Genomic DNA, 18,449 nt, shown 5'->3' with positions numbered 1-18,449 from the left:
TTTCAGACCGTTTGGTCCCATAGAGCCTGAAAAAACATCCTCCAAAGTTCGAACCTAAGTCTGAAATTACCGTACATAAAAATCATGATATTTCTAATAATAGAACTTTATGGAGATTTTGTATCTAAATTCAATATGGACACCGACTCTCATCACTATTCCATAATTACATCCCGTTTGGTCCAATAGAGCCTGAAAAAACTGTTTCCAAATTTCGAACCCAAGTCTGAAATTAGCGTCCTTAAAAATCATGATTTTTCTAAAAATATTTCTTCATGGAAATTTTTTGACTGAATTCGATATTGACTACATATTTCATCACAAATCCAAAATTTCAGCCCGTTTTTTCCCATAGGGCCTGAAAAAACTGAATCCAAATTCCGAACCCAAGTCTGAAATTAGCGTCCTTAAAAATCATGATTTTTCTAAAAATACGACTTTATGGAAATTTTTTGACTGAATTCGATTTGGAAAACGACTTCCATCGCTATTCCAAAATTTCAGCCCGCTTGGTTCAATAGAGCTTGAAAAAACTACTTCCAAAGTTCGAACCCAAGTCTGAAAGAAGCGTCCCTAAAAATCATGATTTTTCTAAAAATACAACTTTATGGAGATTTTGTGACTGAATTCTATATGGACAACGACTCTCATCACTATTCCATAATTTAAGCCCGTTTGGTCCCATAGAGCCTGAAATAACTGTGTCCAAAGTTCGAACCCAAGTCTGAAATAAGCGTCCTTAAAAATCATGATTTTTCTAAAAATACAACTTTATGGAGATTTTGTGACTGATTTCGATTTGGACAACGACTTTCATCGCTATTCTATAATTTCAGACCGTTTGGTACCATAGAGCCTGAAAAAACTTCCTCCAAAGTTCGAACCTAAGTCTGAAATTACCGTACGTAAAAATCATGATATTTCTATAAATACAACTTTATGGAGATTTTCTGATTGAAATCAATTTCGACAACGACTTTCATCGCTATTCCAAGATTTCAGCCCGTTTGGTCCTATAAGTCCTGAAAAAACTGCTTCCATTGTTCGAACCCAAGTCTGAAAAAAGCGTCCATAATAATCATGATTTTTCTAAAGATAAAACTTTATGGAGATTTTGTAAATGAATTCAATATGGACAGCGACTCTCATCACTATTCCATAATTTCATCCCGTTTGGTCCAATAGAGCCTGAAACAACTGTTTCCAAATTTCGAACCCAAGTCTGAAATTATCGTCCATAAAAATCATGATTTTTCTAAAAATACGACTTTATGGAGATTTCGTTACTGAATTCGATTTGGAAAACGAATTTCATCGCTTTTCCGAAATTTCAGCCGGTTTGCTCCCATAAAGCTTGAAATATTTACTTCCAAAGTTCGAACCCAAGTCTGAAATAAGCGTCCATAAAAATCATGATTTTTCTAAAAATACTACTTAATGGAGATTTTTTGACTGAAATCAATTCGGACAACGACTCTTATCACTATTCCATAATTTCAGACCGTTTGGTCCCATAGAGCCTGAAAAAACATCCTCCAAAGTTCGAACCTAAGTCTGAAATTACCGTACATAAAAATCATGATATTTCTAATAATACAACTTTATGGAAATTTTTTGACTGAATTCGATTTGGAAAACTACTTTCATCGCTATTCCAAAATTTCAGCCCGTTTGATCCCATAGAGCTTGAAAAAACTACTTCCAAAGTTCGAACCCAACCCAAGTCTGAAATAAGCGTCCTTAAAAATAATGATTATTCTAAATATACGACTTTATGGAGATTTTGTGACTGATTTCGATTTCGACAACGACTTTCATCGCTATTCCGAAATTTCAGCCCGTTTGTTCCCATAGAGCTTGAAAAATTTACTTCCAAAGTTCGAACCCAAGTCTGAAATTATCGGCCATAAAAATCATGATATTTCTAAGAATACAACGTTATGGAGATTTTTGGACTGAATTCTATATGAACAACGACTCTCATCACAATTCCATAATTTCAGCCCGTTTGGTCCCATAGAGCCTGAAAAAACTGCTTCCAAATTCCAAACCCAAGTCTGAAATTAGCGTCCTTAAAAATATGATTTTTCTAAAAATACGACTTAATGGAGATTTTTTGACTGTATTCGATTTGGAAAACGAATTTCATCGCTATTTCAAAATTTCAGCCAGTTTGGTCCCATAGAGCTTGAAATAAGCGTCTGAAATAAGCGTCCTTAAAAATCATGATCCTTCTAAAAATACAACGTTATGGAGATTTTTGGACTGAATTCTATATGAACAACGACTCTCATCACAAATCCAAAAATTCAGCCCGTTTTATCCCATAGGGCCTGAAAAAATTGATTCCGAATTCCGAACCCAAGTCTGAAATTAGCGTCCTTAAAGAACATGATTTTTCTAAAAATACGACTTTATGGAGATTTTGTAACTGAATTCAATATGGACAGCGACTCTCATCACTATTCCATAATTTCATCCCGTTTGGTCCAATTGAGCCTGAAAAAACTGTTTCCAAATTTCGAACCCAAGTCTGAAATTAGCGTCCTTAAAAATCATGATTTTTCTAAAAATGCGACTTTATGGAGATTTCGTTACTGAATTCGATTTGGAAAACGACTTTCATCGCTTTTCCGAAATTTCAGCCGGTTTGCTCCCATAGAGCTTGAAAAATTTACTTCCAAAGTTCGAACCCAAGTCTGAAATAAGCATCCATAAAAATCATGATTTTTCTAAAAATACTACTTAATGGAGATTTTTTGACTGAAATCAATTTGGACTACGACTCTCATCACAATTCCATAATTTCAGCTTGTTTGGTCCCATAGAGTCTGAAAAAAACTGCTTACAAATTCCGAACCCAAGTCTGAAATTAGCGTCCTTAAAGAACATGATTTTTCTAAAAATACGACTTTATGGAGATTTTGTAACTGAATTCAATATGGACAGCGACTCTCATCACTATTCCATAATTTCATCCCGTTTGGTCCAATTGAGCCTGAAAAAACTGTTTCCAAATTTCGAACCCAAGTCTGAAATTAGCGTCCTTAAAAATCATGATTTTTCTAAAAATGCGACTTTATGGAGATTTCGTTACTGAATTCGATTTGGAAAACGACTTTCATCGCTTTTCCGAAATTTCAGCCGGTTTGCTCCCATAGAGCTTGAAAAATTTACTTCCAAAGTTCGAACCCAAGTCTGAAATAAGCATCCATAAAAATCATGATTTTTCTAAAAATACTACTTAATGGAGATTTTTTGACTGAAATCAATTTGGACTACGACTCTCATCACAATTCCATAATTTCAGCTTGTTTGGTCCCATAGAGTCTGAAAAAAACTGCTTACAAATTCCGAACACAAGTCTGAAATTAGCGTCCTTAAAAATCATGATTTTTCTAAAAATACGACTTTATGGAGATTTTTTGACTGAATTCGATTTGGAAAACGACTTTCATCGCTATTCCAAAATTTCAGCCCGCTTGGTTCCATAGAGCTTGAAAAAACTACTTCCAAAGTTCGAACCCAAGTCTGAAAAAAGCGTCCCTAAAAATCATGATTTTTCTAAAAATACAACTTTATGGAGATTTTGTGACTGAATTCTATATGGACAACGACTCTCATCACTATTCCATAATTTAAGCCGGTTTGGTCCCATAGAGCCATAAATAACTGTGTCCAAAGTTAGAACCCAAGTCTGAAATAAGCGTCCTTAAAAATCATGATTTTTCTAAAAATACAACTTTATGGAGATTTTGTGACTGATTTTGATTTGGACAACGACTTTCATCGCTATTCTATAATTTCAGACCGTTTGGTACCATCGAGCCTGAAAAAACTTCCTCCAAAGTTCGAACCTAAGTCTGAATTTACCGTATATAAAAATCATGATATTTCTATAAATACAACTTTATGGAGATTTTTTGACTGAATTCGATCTGGAAAACGACTTTCATCGCTATTCCAAAATTTCAGCCCGTTTGATCCCATAGAGCTTGAAAAAACTACTTCCAAAGTTCGAACCCAAGTCTGAAATAACCGTACATTAAAATCATGATATTTCTAAGAATACAACGTGATGGAGATTTTTGGACTGAATTCTATATGAACAACGACTCTCATCACAAATCCAAAAATTCAGCCCGTTTTATCCCATAGGGCCTGAAGAAACTGATTCCGAATTCCGAACCCAAGTCTGAAATTATCGTCCTTAAAAAACATGATTTTTCTAAAAATACGACTCAATGGAGATTTTGTAACTGAATTCAATATGGACATCGACTCTCATCACTATTCCATAATTTCATCCCGTTTGGTCCAATAGAGCCTGAAAAAACTGTTTCCAAATTTCGAACCCAAGTCTGAAATTAGCGTCCTTAAAAATCATGATTTTTCTAAAAATACGACTTTATGGAGATTTCGTTACTGAATTCGATTTGGAAAACGACTTTCATCGCTTTTCCGAAATTTCAGCCGGTTTGCTCCCATAGAGCTTGAAAAATTTACTTCCAAAGTTCGAACCCAAGTCTGAAATAAGCGTCCATAAAAATCATGATTTTTCTAAAAATACTACTTAATGGAGATTTTTTGACTGAAATCAATTTGGACAACGACTCTCATCACAATTCCATAATTTCAGCTTGTTTGGTCCCATAGAGTCTGAAAAAAACTGCTTACTAATTCCGAACACAAGTCTGAAATTAGCGTCCTTAAAAATCATGATTTTTCTAAAAATACGACTTTATGGAGATTTTTTGACTGAATTCGATTTGGAAAACGACTTTCATCGCTATTCCAAAATTTCAGCCCGCTTGGTTCCATAGAGCTTGAAAAAACTGATTCCAAAGTTCGAACCCAAGTCTGAAAAAAGCGTCCCTAAAAATCATGATTTTTCTAAAAATACAACTTTATGGAGATTTTGTGACTGAATTCTATATGGACAACGACTCTCATCACTATTCCATAATTTAAGCCGGTTTGGTCCCATAGAGCCTGAAATAACTGTGTCCAAAGTTAGAACCCAAGTCTGAAATAAGCGTCCTTAAAAATCATGATTTTTCTAAAAATACAACTTTATGGAGATTTTGTGACTGATTTCGATTTGGACAACGACTTTCATCGCTATTCTATAATTTCAGACCGTTTGGTACCATCGAGCCTGAAAAAACTTCCTCCAAAGTTCGAACCTAAGTCTGAAATTACCGTATATAAAAATCATGATATTTCTATAAATACAACTTTATGGAGATTTTTTGACTGAATTCGATCTGGAAAACGACTTTCATCGCTATTCCAAAATTTCAGCCCGTTTGATCCCATAGAGCTTGAAAAAACTAGTTCCAAAGTTCGAACCCAAGTCTGAAATAACCGTACATTAAAATCATGATATTTCTAAGAATACAACGTTATGGAGATTTTTGGACTGAATTCTATATGAACAACGACTCTCATCACAAATCCAAAAATTCAGCCCGTTTTATCCCATAGGGCCTGAAAAAACTGATTCCGAATTCCGAACCCAAGTCTGAAATTATCGTCCTTAAAAAACATGATTTTTCTAAAAATACGACTCAATGGAGATTTTGTAACTGAATTCAATATGGACATCGACTCTCATCACTATTCCATAATTTCATCCCGTTTGGTCCAATAGAGCCTGAAAAAACTGTTTCCAAATTTCGAACCCAAGTCTGAAATTAGCGTCCTTAAAAATCATGATTTTTCTAAAAATACGACTTTATGGAGATTTCGTTACCGAATTCGATTTGGAAAACGAATTTCATCGCTTTTCCGAAATTTCAGCCGGTTTGCTCCCATAGAGCTTGAAAAATTTACTTCCAAAGTTCGAACCCAAGTCTGAAATAAGCGTCCATAAAAATCATGATTTTTCTAAAAATACTACTTAATGGAGATTTTTTGATTGAAATCAATTCGGACAACGACTCTTATCACTATTCCATAATTTCAGACCGTTTGGTCCCATAGAGCCTGAAAAAACATCCTCCAAAGTTCGAACCTAAGTCTGAAATTACCGGACATAAAAATCATGATATTTCTAATAATACAACTTTATGGAGATTTTTTGACTGAATTCGATTTGGAAAACTACTTTCATCGCTATTCCAAAATTTCAGCCCGTTTGATCCCATAGAGCTTGAAAAAACTACTTCCAAAGTTCGAACCCAAGTCTGAAATAACCGTTCATAAAAATCATGATATTTCTAAAAATACAACTTTATGGAGATTTTGTAACTAAATTCAATATGGACACCGACTCTCATCACTATTCCATAATTACATCCCGTTTGGTCCAATAGAGCCTGAAAAAACTTTTTCCAAAGTTCGAACCCAAGTCTGAAATAAGCGTCCCTAAAAATCATGATTTTTCTAGAAATACAACTGAATGGAGATTTTGTGACTGAATTCAATATGGACAACGACTTCTATCACTATTCCATAATTTCAGCCCGTTTGGTCCCATAGAGCCTGAAAAAACTACTTCCAAATTTCGAACCCAAGTCCGAAATTAGCGTCCATTAAAATCATGATTTTTCTAAAAATACTACTTTATGGAGCTTTTGTGACTGAATTCTATATGGACAACGACTCTCATCACTATTCCATAATTTCATCCCGTTTGGTCCAATAGAGCCTGAAAAAACTGTTTCCAAATTTCGAACCCAAGTCTGAAATTAGCGTCCTTAAAAATCATGATTTTTCTAAAAATACGACTTTATGGAGATTTCGTTACTGAATTCGATTTGGAAAACGAATTTCATCGCTTTTCCGAAATTTCAGCCGGTTTGCTCCCATAGAGCTTGAAAAATTTACTTCCAAAGTTCGAACCCAAGTCTGAAATAAGCGTCCATAAAAATCATGATTTTTCTAAAAATACTACTTAATGGAGATTTTTTGACTGAAATCAATTCGGACAACGACTCTTATCACTATTCCATAATTTCAGACCGTTTGGTCCCATAGAGCCTGAAAAAACATCCTCCAAAGTTCGAACCTAAGTCTGAAATTACCGTACATAAAAATCATGATATTTCTAATAATAGAACTTTATGGAGATTTTGTATCTAAATTCAATATGGACACCGACTCTCATCACTATTCCATAATTACATCCCGTTTGGTCCAATAGAGCCTGAAAAAACTGTTTCCAAATTTCGAACCCAAGTCTGAAATTAGCGTCCTTAAAAATCATGATTTTTCTAAAAATATTTCTTCATGGAAATTTTTTGACTGAATTCGATATTGACTACATATTTCATCACAAATCCAAAATTTCAGCCCGTTTTTTCCCATAGGGCCTGAAAAAACTGAATCCAAATTCCGAACCCAAGTCTGAAATTAGCGTCCTTAAAAAGCATGATTTTTCTAAAAATACGACTTTATGGAAATTTTTTGACTGAATTCGATTTGGAAAACGACTTCCATCGCTATTCCAAAATTTCAGCCCGCTTGGTTCCATAGAGCTTGAAAAAACTACTTCCAAAGTTCGAACCCAAGTCTGAAAGAAGCGTCCCTAAAAATCATGATTTTTCTAAAAATACAACTTTATGGAGATTTTGTGACTGAATTCTATATGGACAACGACTCTCATCACTATTCCATAATTTAAGCCCGTTTGGTCCCATAGAGCCTGAAATAACTGTGTCCAAAGTTCCAACCCAAGTCTGAAATAAGCGTCCTTAAAAATCATGATTTTTCTAAAAATACAACTTTATGGAGATTTTGTGACTGATTTCGATTTGGACAACGACTTTCATCGCTATTCTATAATTTCAGACCGTTTGGTACCATAGAGCCTGAAAAAACTTCCTCCAAAGTTCGAACCTAAGTCTGAAATTACCGTACGTAAAAATCATGATATTTCTATAAATACAACTTTATGGAGATTTTCTGATTGAAATCAATTTCGTCAACGACTTTCATCGCTATTCCAAGATTTCAGCCCGTTTGGTCCTATAAGTCCTGAAAAAACTGCTTCCAATGTTCGAACCCAAGTCTGAAAAAAGCGTCCATAATAATCATGATTTTTCTAAAGATAAAACTTTATGGAGATTTTGTAACTGAATTCAATATGGACAGCGACTCTCATCACTATTCCATAATTTCATCCCGTTTGGTCCAATAGAGCCTGAAACAACTGTTTCCAAATTTCGAACCCAAGTCTGAAATTATCGTCCATAAAAATCATGATTTTTCTAAAAATACGACTTTATGGAGATTTCGTTACTGAATTCGATTTGGAAAACGAATTTCATCGCTTTTCCGAAATTTCAGCCGGTTTGCTCCCATAGAGCTTGAAAAATTTACTTCCAAAGTTCGAACCCAAGTCTGAAATAAGCGTCCATAAAAATCATGATTTTTCTAAAAATACTACTTAATGGAGATTTTTTGACTGAAATCAATTCGGACAACGACTCTTATCACTATTCCATAATTTCAGACCGTTTGGTCCCATAGAGCCTGAAAAAACATCCTCCAAAGTTCGAACCTAAGTCTGAAATTACCGTACATAAAAATCATGATATTTCTAATAATACAACTTTATGGAAATTTTTTGACTGAATTCGATTTGGAAAACTACTTTCATCGCTATTCCAAAATTTCAGCCTGTTTGATCCCATAGAGCTTGAAAAAACTACTTCCAAAGTTCGAACCCAAGTCTGAAATAACCGTTCATAAAAATCATGATATTTCTAAAAATACAACTTTATGGAGATTTTGTAACTAAATTCAATATGGACAGCGACTCTCATCACTTTTCCATAATAACATCCCGTTTGTTTCAATAGAGCCAGAAAAAACTGTTTCCAAATTTCGAACCCAAATCTGAAATTAGCGTCCTTAAAAATCATGATTTTTCTAAAAATACGACTTTATGGAGGTTTTGTGACTGAATTCGATTTGGAAAACGACTTTCATCGCAATTCCGAAATTTCAGCCCGTTTGGTCCGATAGATCCTGAAAAAATTGCTTCCAAAATTCGAACCCAAGTCTGAAATAAGCGTCCATAAAAATCATGATTTTCTAAAAATACAACTGTATGAAGAATTTGTGACTGGATTCGATATGAACTACAAATCTCATCACAATTCCAAAATTTTAGCCCGTTTGGTACCATAGGGCCTGAAAAAATTGCTTCCTAAGTTCGAACCCAAGTCTGAAATTAGCGTCCATAAAAATCATGATTTTTCTAAAAATACAACTGTTTGGAAGTTTTGTGACTGGATTCGATATGAACTACAAATTTCATCACAATTCCAAAATTTTAGCCCGTTTGGTACCATAGGGCCTGAAAAAATTGCTTCCAAAGTTCGAACCCAAGTCTGAAATAAGCGTCCATAAAAATCATGATTTTTCTAAATATACAACTTTATAAAGATTATTTGACTGAATTCGATTGAGACAACGACTCTTATCACTATTCCATTATTTCAGCCCGTTTGGTCCCATAGATCCTGAAAAAACTGCTTCCAAAATTCGAACCCAAGTCTGAAATAAGCGTCCATAAAAATCATGATTTTTCTAAAAATACAACTGTTTGGAGATTTTGTGACTTGATTCGATATGAACTACAAATTTCATCACAATTCCAAAATTTTAGCCCGTTTGGTACCATAGGGCCTGAAAAAATTACTTCCAAAGTTCGAACCCAAGTCTGAAATTATAGTCCATAAAAATCATGATTTTTCTAAAAATACAACTTTATAGAGATTATTTGACTGAATTCGATTTAGACAACGACTCTTATCACTATTCCATTATTTCAGCCCGTTTGGTCCCATAGAGCTTGAAAACACTGCTTCCAAAAATCGAACCCAAGTCTGAAATTAGCGTCCGTAAAAATCATGATTTTTCTAAAAATACAACTTTATAGAAATTATTTGACTGAATTCGATTTAGACAACGACTCTCATCACGATTCCATTATTTCAGCCCGTTTGGTCCCATAGATCCTGACAAAACTTCTTCCAAAGTTCGAACCCAAGTCTGAAATTATCGTCCATAAAAATCATGATTTTTCTAAAAATACAACTTAATAGAGATTATTTGACTGAATTCGATTTAGACAACGACTCTTATCACTATTCCATTATTTCAGCCCGTTTGGTCCCATAGAGCTTGAAAACACTGCTTCCAAAAATCGAACCCAAGTCTGAAATTAGCGTCCATAAAAATCATGATTTTTCTAAAAATACAACTTTATAGAGATTATTTGACTGAATTCGATTTAGACAACGACTCTAATCACTTTTCCATTATTTCAGCCCGTTTGGTCCCATAGAGCTTGAAAACACTGCTTCCAAAAATCGAACCCAAGTCTGAAATAAGCGTCCATAAAAATCATGATTTTTCTAAAAATACAACTTTATGGGGGTTTTGTGACTGGATTCGATATGGACTACAAATATCATCACAATTCCAAAATTTCAGCCCGTTTGGTCCCATAGAGCTTGAAAAAACTGCTTCCAAAGTTCGAACCCAAGTCTGAAATTAGCGTCCATAAAAATCACGATTTTTCTAAAAATACAACTTTTTGGAGATTTTGTGACTGTATTCTATTTAGACAACGACTCTTATCACTATTCCATTATTTCAGCCCGTTTGTTCCCATAGCGCTTGAAAACACTGCTTCCCAAAGTCGAACACAAGTCTGAAATTAGCGTCCATAAAAATCATGGTTTTTCTAAAAATACAACTTTATAGAAATTATTTGACTGAATTCGATTAAGACAACGAATTTCATCACTATTCCATTATTTCAGCCCGTTTGGTCCCATAGATTTTGAAAAAACTGCTTCCAAAGTTCGAACCCAAGTCTAAAATAAGCGCACATAAAAATCATGAGTTTTCTAAAAATACAACTTTATGGGGATTTTGTGAATGGATTCGATATGGACTACAAATATCATCACAATTCCAAAATTTCAGCCCGTTTGGTCCCATAGGGCCTGAAAAGACTGCTTCCAAAGTTTGAACCCAAGTCTGAAATTAGCGTCCATAAAAATCATGAATTTTCTAAAAATACAACTTTATAGAGATTATTTGACTGAATTCGATTTAGACAACGACTCTCATCTTTGTTCCATTATTTCAGCCCGTTTGGTCCCATAGAGCCTGAAAAAACTGCTTCCAAAGTTCAAACCCAAGTCTGAAATAAGCGTCGATAAAAATCATGATTTTTCTAAAAATACAACTTTATAGAAATTAATTGACTGAATTCGATTGAGACAACGACTCTCATCACCTTTTCATTATTTCAGCCCGTTTGGTCCCATAGAGCTTGAAAACACTGCTTTCCAAAATCGAACACAAGTCTGAAATAAGCGTCCATAAAAATCATGGTTTTTCTAAAAATACAACTTTATAGAAATTATTTGACTGAATTCGATTAAGACAACAACTTTCATCACTATTCCATTTTTTCAGCCCGTTTGGTCCCATGGAGCCTGAAAAAACTGCTTCCAAAGTTCGAACCCAAGTCTAAAATAAGCGTCCATAAAAATCATGATTTTTCTCAAAATACAACTTTATGGGAATTTTGTGACTGGATTCGATATGGACTACAAATATCATCACAATTCCAAAATTTCAGCCTGTTTGGTCCCATAGAGCTTGAAAAAACTGCTTCCAAAGTTCGAACCCAAGTCTGAAATTAGCGTCCATTAAAATCATGATTTTTCTAAAAATACAACTTTATAGAGATTATTTGACTGAATTCGATTTAGACAATGACTCTCATCACTATTCCATTATTTCAGCCCGTTTGGTCCCATAGAGCTTGAAAACACTGCTTCCCAAAATCGAACACAAGTCTGAAATTAGCGTCCATAAAAATCATGGTTTTTCTAAAAATACAATTTTATGGAAATTATTTGACTGAATTCGATTTAGACAACGACTCTCATCTTTGTTCCATTATTTCAGCCCGTTTGGTCCCATAGAGCCTGAAAAAACTGTTTCCAAAGTTCGAACCCAAGTCTGAAATAAGCGTCGATAAAAATCATGATTTTTCTAAAAATACAACTTTATAGAAATTATTTGACTGAATTCGATTGAGACAACGACTCTCATCACTATTCCATTATTTCAGCCCGTTTGGTCCCATAGAGCTTGAAAACACTGCTTCCCAAAATCGAACACAAGTCTGAAATTAGCGTCCATAAAAATCATGGTTTTTCTAAAAATACAACTTTATAGAAATTATTTGACTGAATTCGATTTAGACAACGACTTTCATCACTATTCCATTTTTTCAGCCCGTTTGGTCCCATAGAGCCTGAAAAAACTGCTTCCAAAGTTCGAACCCAAGTCTAAAATAAGCGTCCATAAAAATCATGGTTTTTCTAAAAATACAACTTTATGGGGGTTTTGTGACTGGATTCGATATGGACTACAAATATCATCACAATTCCAAAATTTCAGCCCGTTTGGTCCCATAGAGCTTGAAAAAACTGCTTCCAAAGTTCGAACCCAAGTCTGAAATTAGCGTCCATAAAAATCATGATTTTTCTAAAAATACAACTTTATGGAGATTTTGTGACTGAATTCGATATGGTCTACAAGTTTCATAACAATTTATAAATTTCAGCTCGTTTGGTATTTGGTTTGGCAGTTATTTCTGGCCATATATGGCCTGAAATAACTGCTTCCAAAGTTCGAACCCAAGTCTGAAATAAGCGTCCATAAAAATCATGATTTTTCTAAAAATACAACTTTATGGAGATTTTGTGACTGGATTCGATTAAGACAACGACTCTTATCACTATTCCATTATTTCAGCCCGTTTGGTCCCTTAGAGCTTGAAAACACTGCTTCCCAAATTCGAACTCAAGTCTGAAATAAGCGTCCATAAAAATCATGATTTTTCTAAAAATACAACTTTATGGAGATTTTGTGACTGGATTCGATTTAGACAACGACTCTCATCACTATTCCATTATTTCAGCCCGTTTGGTCCCTTAGAGCTTGAAAACACTGCTTCCCAAATTCGAACTCAAGTCTGAAATAAGCGTCCATTAAAATCATGATTTTTCTAAAAATACAACTTAATGGAGATTTTGTGACTGGATTCGATTAAAACAACGACTTTCATCACTATTTCATTATTTCAGCCCGTTTCGTCCCATAGATCCTGAAAAAACTGCGTCCAAAATTCGAACTCAAGTCTGAAATAAGCGTCGATAAAAATCATGATTTTTCTAAAAATACAACTTTATGGAGATTTTGTGACTGGATTCGATTAAGACAACGACTCTTATCACTATTCCATTATTTCAGACCGTTTGGTCCCTTAGAGCTTAAAAACACTGCTTCCCAAATTCGAACTCAAGTCTGAAATAAGCGTCCATTAAAATCATGATTTTTCAAAAAATACAACTAAATGGAGATTTTGTGACTGGATTCGATTAAGACAACGACTTTCATCACTATTTCATTATTTCAGCCCGTTTCGTCCCATAGATCCTGAAAAAACTGCGTCCAAAATTCGAACTCAAGTCTGAAATAAGCGTCCATAAAAATCATGATTTTTCTAAAAATACAACTTTATGGAGATTTTGTGACTGGATTCGATTAAGACAACGACTCTCATCACTATTCCATAGTTTCAGCCCGTTTGGTCTCATAGAGCTTGAAAACACTGCTTCCCAAAATCGAACACAAGTCTGAAATTAGCGTCGAGTCTGAAAAAACTGCTTCCAAAGTTCGAACCCAAGTCTGAAAAAAGCATCCATAAAAATCATGGTTTTTCTAAAAATACAACTTTATAGAAATTATTTGACTGAATTCGATTTAGACAACGACTCTCATCACTATTCCATTATTTCAGCCCGTTTGGTCCCATAGAGCCTGAAAAAACTGCTTCCAATGTTCGAACCCAAGTCTAAAATAAGCGTCCATAAAAATCATGGTTTTTCTAAAAATACAACTTTATGGGGATTATGTGACTGGATTCGATATGGACTACAAATATCATCACAATTCCAAAATTTCAGCCCGTTTGGTCCCATAGGGCCTGAAAAGACTGCTTCCAAAGTTTGAACCCAAGTCTGAAATTAGCGTCCATAAAAATCATGAATTTTCTAAAAATACAACTTTATAGAGATTATTTGACTGAATTCGATTAAGACAACGACTCTCATCTTTGTTCCATTATTTCAGCCCGTTTGGTCCCATAGAGCCTGAAAAAACTGCTTCCAAAGTTCGAACCCAAATCTGAAATTAGCGTCCATAAAAATCATGATTTTTCTAAAACTACAACTGTATGGAGATTTTGTGACTGGATTCGATATGAACTACAAATTTTATCACAATTCCAAAATTTTAGCCCGTTTGGTACCATAGGGCCTGAAAAAATGGCTTCCAAAGTTCGAACCGAAGTCTGAAATAAGCCTCCATAAAAATCATGATTTTTCTAAAAATACAACTTTATAGAGATAATTTGACTGAATTCGATTGAGACAACGACTCTCATAACTATTCCATTATTTCAGCCCGTTTGGTCCCTTAGAGCTTGAAAACACTGCTTCCCAAATTCGAACTCAAGTCTGAAATAAGCGTCCATTAAAATCATGATTTTTCTAAAAATACAACTTAATGGAGATTTTGTGACTGGATTCGATTAAAACAACGACTTTCATCACTATTTCATTATTTCAGCCCGTTTCGTCCCATAGATCCTGAAAAAACTGCGTCCAAAATTCGAACTCAAGTCTGAAATAAGCGTCGATAAAAATCATGATTTTTCTAAAAATACAACTTTATGGAGATTTTGTGACTGGATTCGATTAAGACAACGACTCTTATCACTATTCCATTATTTCAGACCGTTTGGTCCCTTAGAGCTTAAAAACACTGCTTCCCAAATTCGAACTCAAGTCTGAAATAAGCGTCCATTAAAATCATGATTTTTCAAAAAATACAACTAAATGGAGATTTTGTGACTGGATTCGATTAAGACAACGACTTTCATCACTATTTCATTATTTCAGCCCGTTTCGTCCCATAGATCCTGAAAAAACTGCGTCCAAAATTCGAACTCAAGTCTGAAATAAGCGTCCATAAAAATCATGATTTTTCTAAAAATACAACTTTATGGAGATTTTGTGACTGGATTCGATTAAGACAACGACTCTCATCACTATTCCATAGTTTCAGCCCGTTTGGTCTCATAGAGCTTGAAAACACTGCTTCCCAAAATCGAACACAAGTCTGAAATTAGCGTCGAGTCTGAAAAAACTGCTTCCAAAGTTCGAACCCAAGTCTGAAAAAAGCATCCATAAAAATCATGGTTTTTCTAAAAATACAACTTTATAGAAATTATTTGACTGAATTCGATTTAGACAACGACTCTCATCACTATTCCATTATTTCAGCCCGTTTGGTCCCATAGAGCCTGAAAAAACTGCTTCCAATGTTCGAACCCAAGTCTAAAATAAGCGTCCATAAAAATCATGGTTTTTCTAAAAATACAACTTTATGGGGATTATGTGACTGGATTCGATATGGACTACAAATATCATCACAATTCCAAAATTTCAGCCCGTTTGGTCCCATAGGGCCTGAAAAGACTGCTTCCAAAGTTTGAACCCAAGTCTGAAATTAGCGTCCATAAAAATCATGAATTTTCTAAAAATACAACTTTATAGAGATTATTTGACTGAATTCGATTAAGACAACGACTCTCATCTTTGTTCCATTATTTCAGCCCGTTTGGTCCCATAGAGCCTGAAAAAACTGCTTCCAAAGTTCGAACCCAAATCTGAAATTAGCGTCCATAAAAATCATGATTTTTCTAAAACTACAACTGTATGGAGATTTTGTGACTGGATTCGATATGAACTACAAATTTTATCACAATTCCAAAATTTTAGCCCGTTTGGTACCATAGGGCCTGAAAAAATGGCTTCCAAAGTTCGAACCGAAGTCTGAAATAAGCCTCCATAAAAATCATGATTTTTCTAAAAATACAACTTTATAGAGATAATTTGACTGAATTCGATTGAGACAACGACTCTCATAACTATTCCATTATTTCAGCCCGTTTTGTCCCTTCGAGCTTGAAAACACTGCTTCCAAAAATCGAACACAAGTCTGAAATTAGCGTCCATAAAAATCACGATTTTTCTAAAAATACAACTTTTTGGAGATTTTGTGACTGTATTCTATTTAGACAACGACTCTTATCACTATTCCATTATTTCAGCCCGTTTGTTCCCATAGCGCTTGAAAACACTGCTTCCCAAAGTCGAACACAAGTCTGAAATTAGCGTCCATAAAAATCATGGTTTTTCTAAAAATACAACTTTATAGAAATTATTTGACTGAATTCGATTAAGACAACGAATTTCATCACTATTCCATTATTTCAGCCCGTTAGAGCCTGAAAAAACTGCTTCCAAAGTTCGAACCCAAGTCTAAAATAAGCGTACATAAAAATCATGGGTTTTCTAAAAATACAACTTTATGGGGATTTTGTGAATGGATTCGATATGGAGTACAAATATCATCACAATTCCAAAATTTCAGCCCGTTTGGTCCCATAGGGCCTGAAAAGACTGCTTCCAAAGTTTGAACCCAAGTCTGAAATTAGCGTCCATAAAAATCATGAATTTTCTAAAAATACAACTTTATAGAGATTATTTGACTGAATTCGATTAAGACAACGACTCTCATCTTTGTTCCATTATTTCAGCCCGTTTGGTCCCATAGAGCCTGAAAAAACTGCTTCCAAAGTTCAAACCCAAGTCTGAAATAAGCGTCGATAAAAATCATGATTTTTCTAAAAATACAACTTTATAGAAATTAATTGACTGAATTCGATTGAGATAACGACTCTCATCACCTTTTCATTATTTCAGCCCATTTGGTCCCATAGAGCTTGAAAACACTGCTTCCCAAAATCGAACACAAGTCTGAAATTAGCGTCCATAAAAATCATGGTTTTTCTAAAAATACAATTTTATAGAAATTATTTGACTGAATTCGATTTAGACAACGACTCTCATCTTTGTTCCATTATTTCAGCCCGTTTGGTCCCATAGAGCCTGAAAAAACTGTTTCCAAAGTTCGAACCCAAGTCTGAAATAAGCGTCGATAAAAATCATGATTTTTCTAAAAATACAACTTTATAGAAATTATTTGACTGAATTCGATTGAGACAACGTCTCTCAAAACTATTCCATTATTTCAGCCCGTTTTGTCCCATCGAGCTTGAAAACACTGCTTCCAAAAATCGAACACAAGTCTGAAATTAGCGTCCATAAAAATCACGATTTTTCTAAAAATACAACTTTTTGGAGATTTTGTGACTGGATTCGATTTAGACAACGACTCTTATCACTATTCCATTATTTCAGCCCGTTTGTTCCCATAGCGCTTGAAAACACTGCTTCCCAAAATCGAACACAAGTCTGAAATAAGCGTCCATAAAAATCATGGTTTTTCTAAAAATACAACTTTATAGAAATAATTTGACTGAATTCGATTAAGACAACGACTTTTATCACTATTCCATTATTTCAGCCCGTTTGGTCCCATAGAGCCTGAAAAAACTGCTTCCAAAGTTCGAACCCAAGTCTGAAATAAGCGTCCATAAAAATCATGAGTTTTCTCAAAATATTACTTTATGGGGATTTTGTGACTGGATTCGATATGGACTACAAATATCATCACAATTCCAAAATTTCAGCCCGTTTGGTCCCATAGAGCTTGAAAAAACTGCTTCCAAAGTTCGAACCCAAGTCTGAAATTGGCGTCCATAAAAATCATGATTTTTCTAAAAATACAACTTTATAGAGATTATTTGACTGAATTCGATTGAGACAACGACTCTCATAACTATTCCATTATTTCAGCCCGTTTGGTCCCATCGAGCTTGAAAACACTGCTTCCCAAAATCGAACACAAGTCTGAAATTAGCGTCCATTAAAATCATGGTTTTCCTAAAAATACAAATACATAAAAATCATGAGTTTTCTCAAAATATTACTTTATGGGGATTTTGTGACTGGATTCGATATGGACTACAAATATCATCACAAATCCAAAATTTCAGCCCGTTTGGTCCCATAGAGCTTGAAAAAACTGCTTCCAAAGTTCGAACCCAAGTCTGAAATTAGCGTCCATAAAAATCATGATTTTTCTAAAAATACAACTTTATAGAGATTATTTGACTGAATTCGATTGAGACAACGACTCTCATAACTATTCCATTATTTCAGCCCGTTTTGTCCCATAGCGCTTGAAAACACTGCTTCCCAAAGTCGAACACAAGTCTGAAATTAGCGTCCATAAAAATCACTTTTTTTCTAAAAATACAACTTTTTGAAGATTTTGTGACTGGATTCGATTTAGACAACGACTCTTATCACTATTCCATTATTTCAGCCCGTTTGTTCCCATAGCGCTTGAAAACACTGCTTCCCAAAGTC

The sequence above is a fragment of the Hesperophylax consimilis genome, chromosome 14 (genome assembly GCF_061612785.1).
Source record: "Hesperophylax consimilis isolate HC1 chromosome 14, BYU_Hcon_1.0, whole genome shotgun sequence".
NCBI classification, from domain to species: domain Eukaryota; kingdom Metazoa; phylum Arthropoda; class Insecta; order Trichoptera; family Limnephilidae; genus Hesperophylax; species Hesperophylax consimilis.
The sequence above is the reverse complement of the archived record's forward strand: the minus strand, read 5'-3'. Positions refer to the sequence as shown.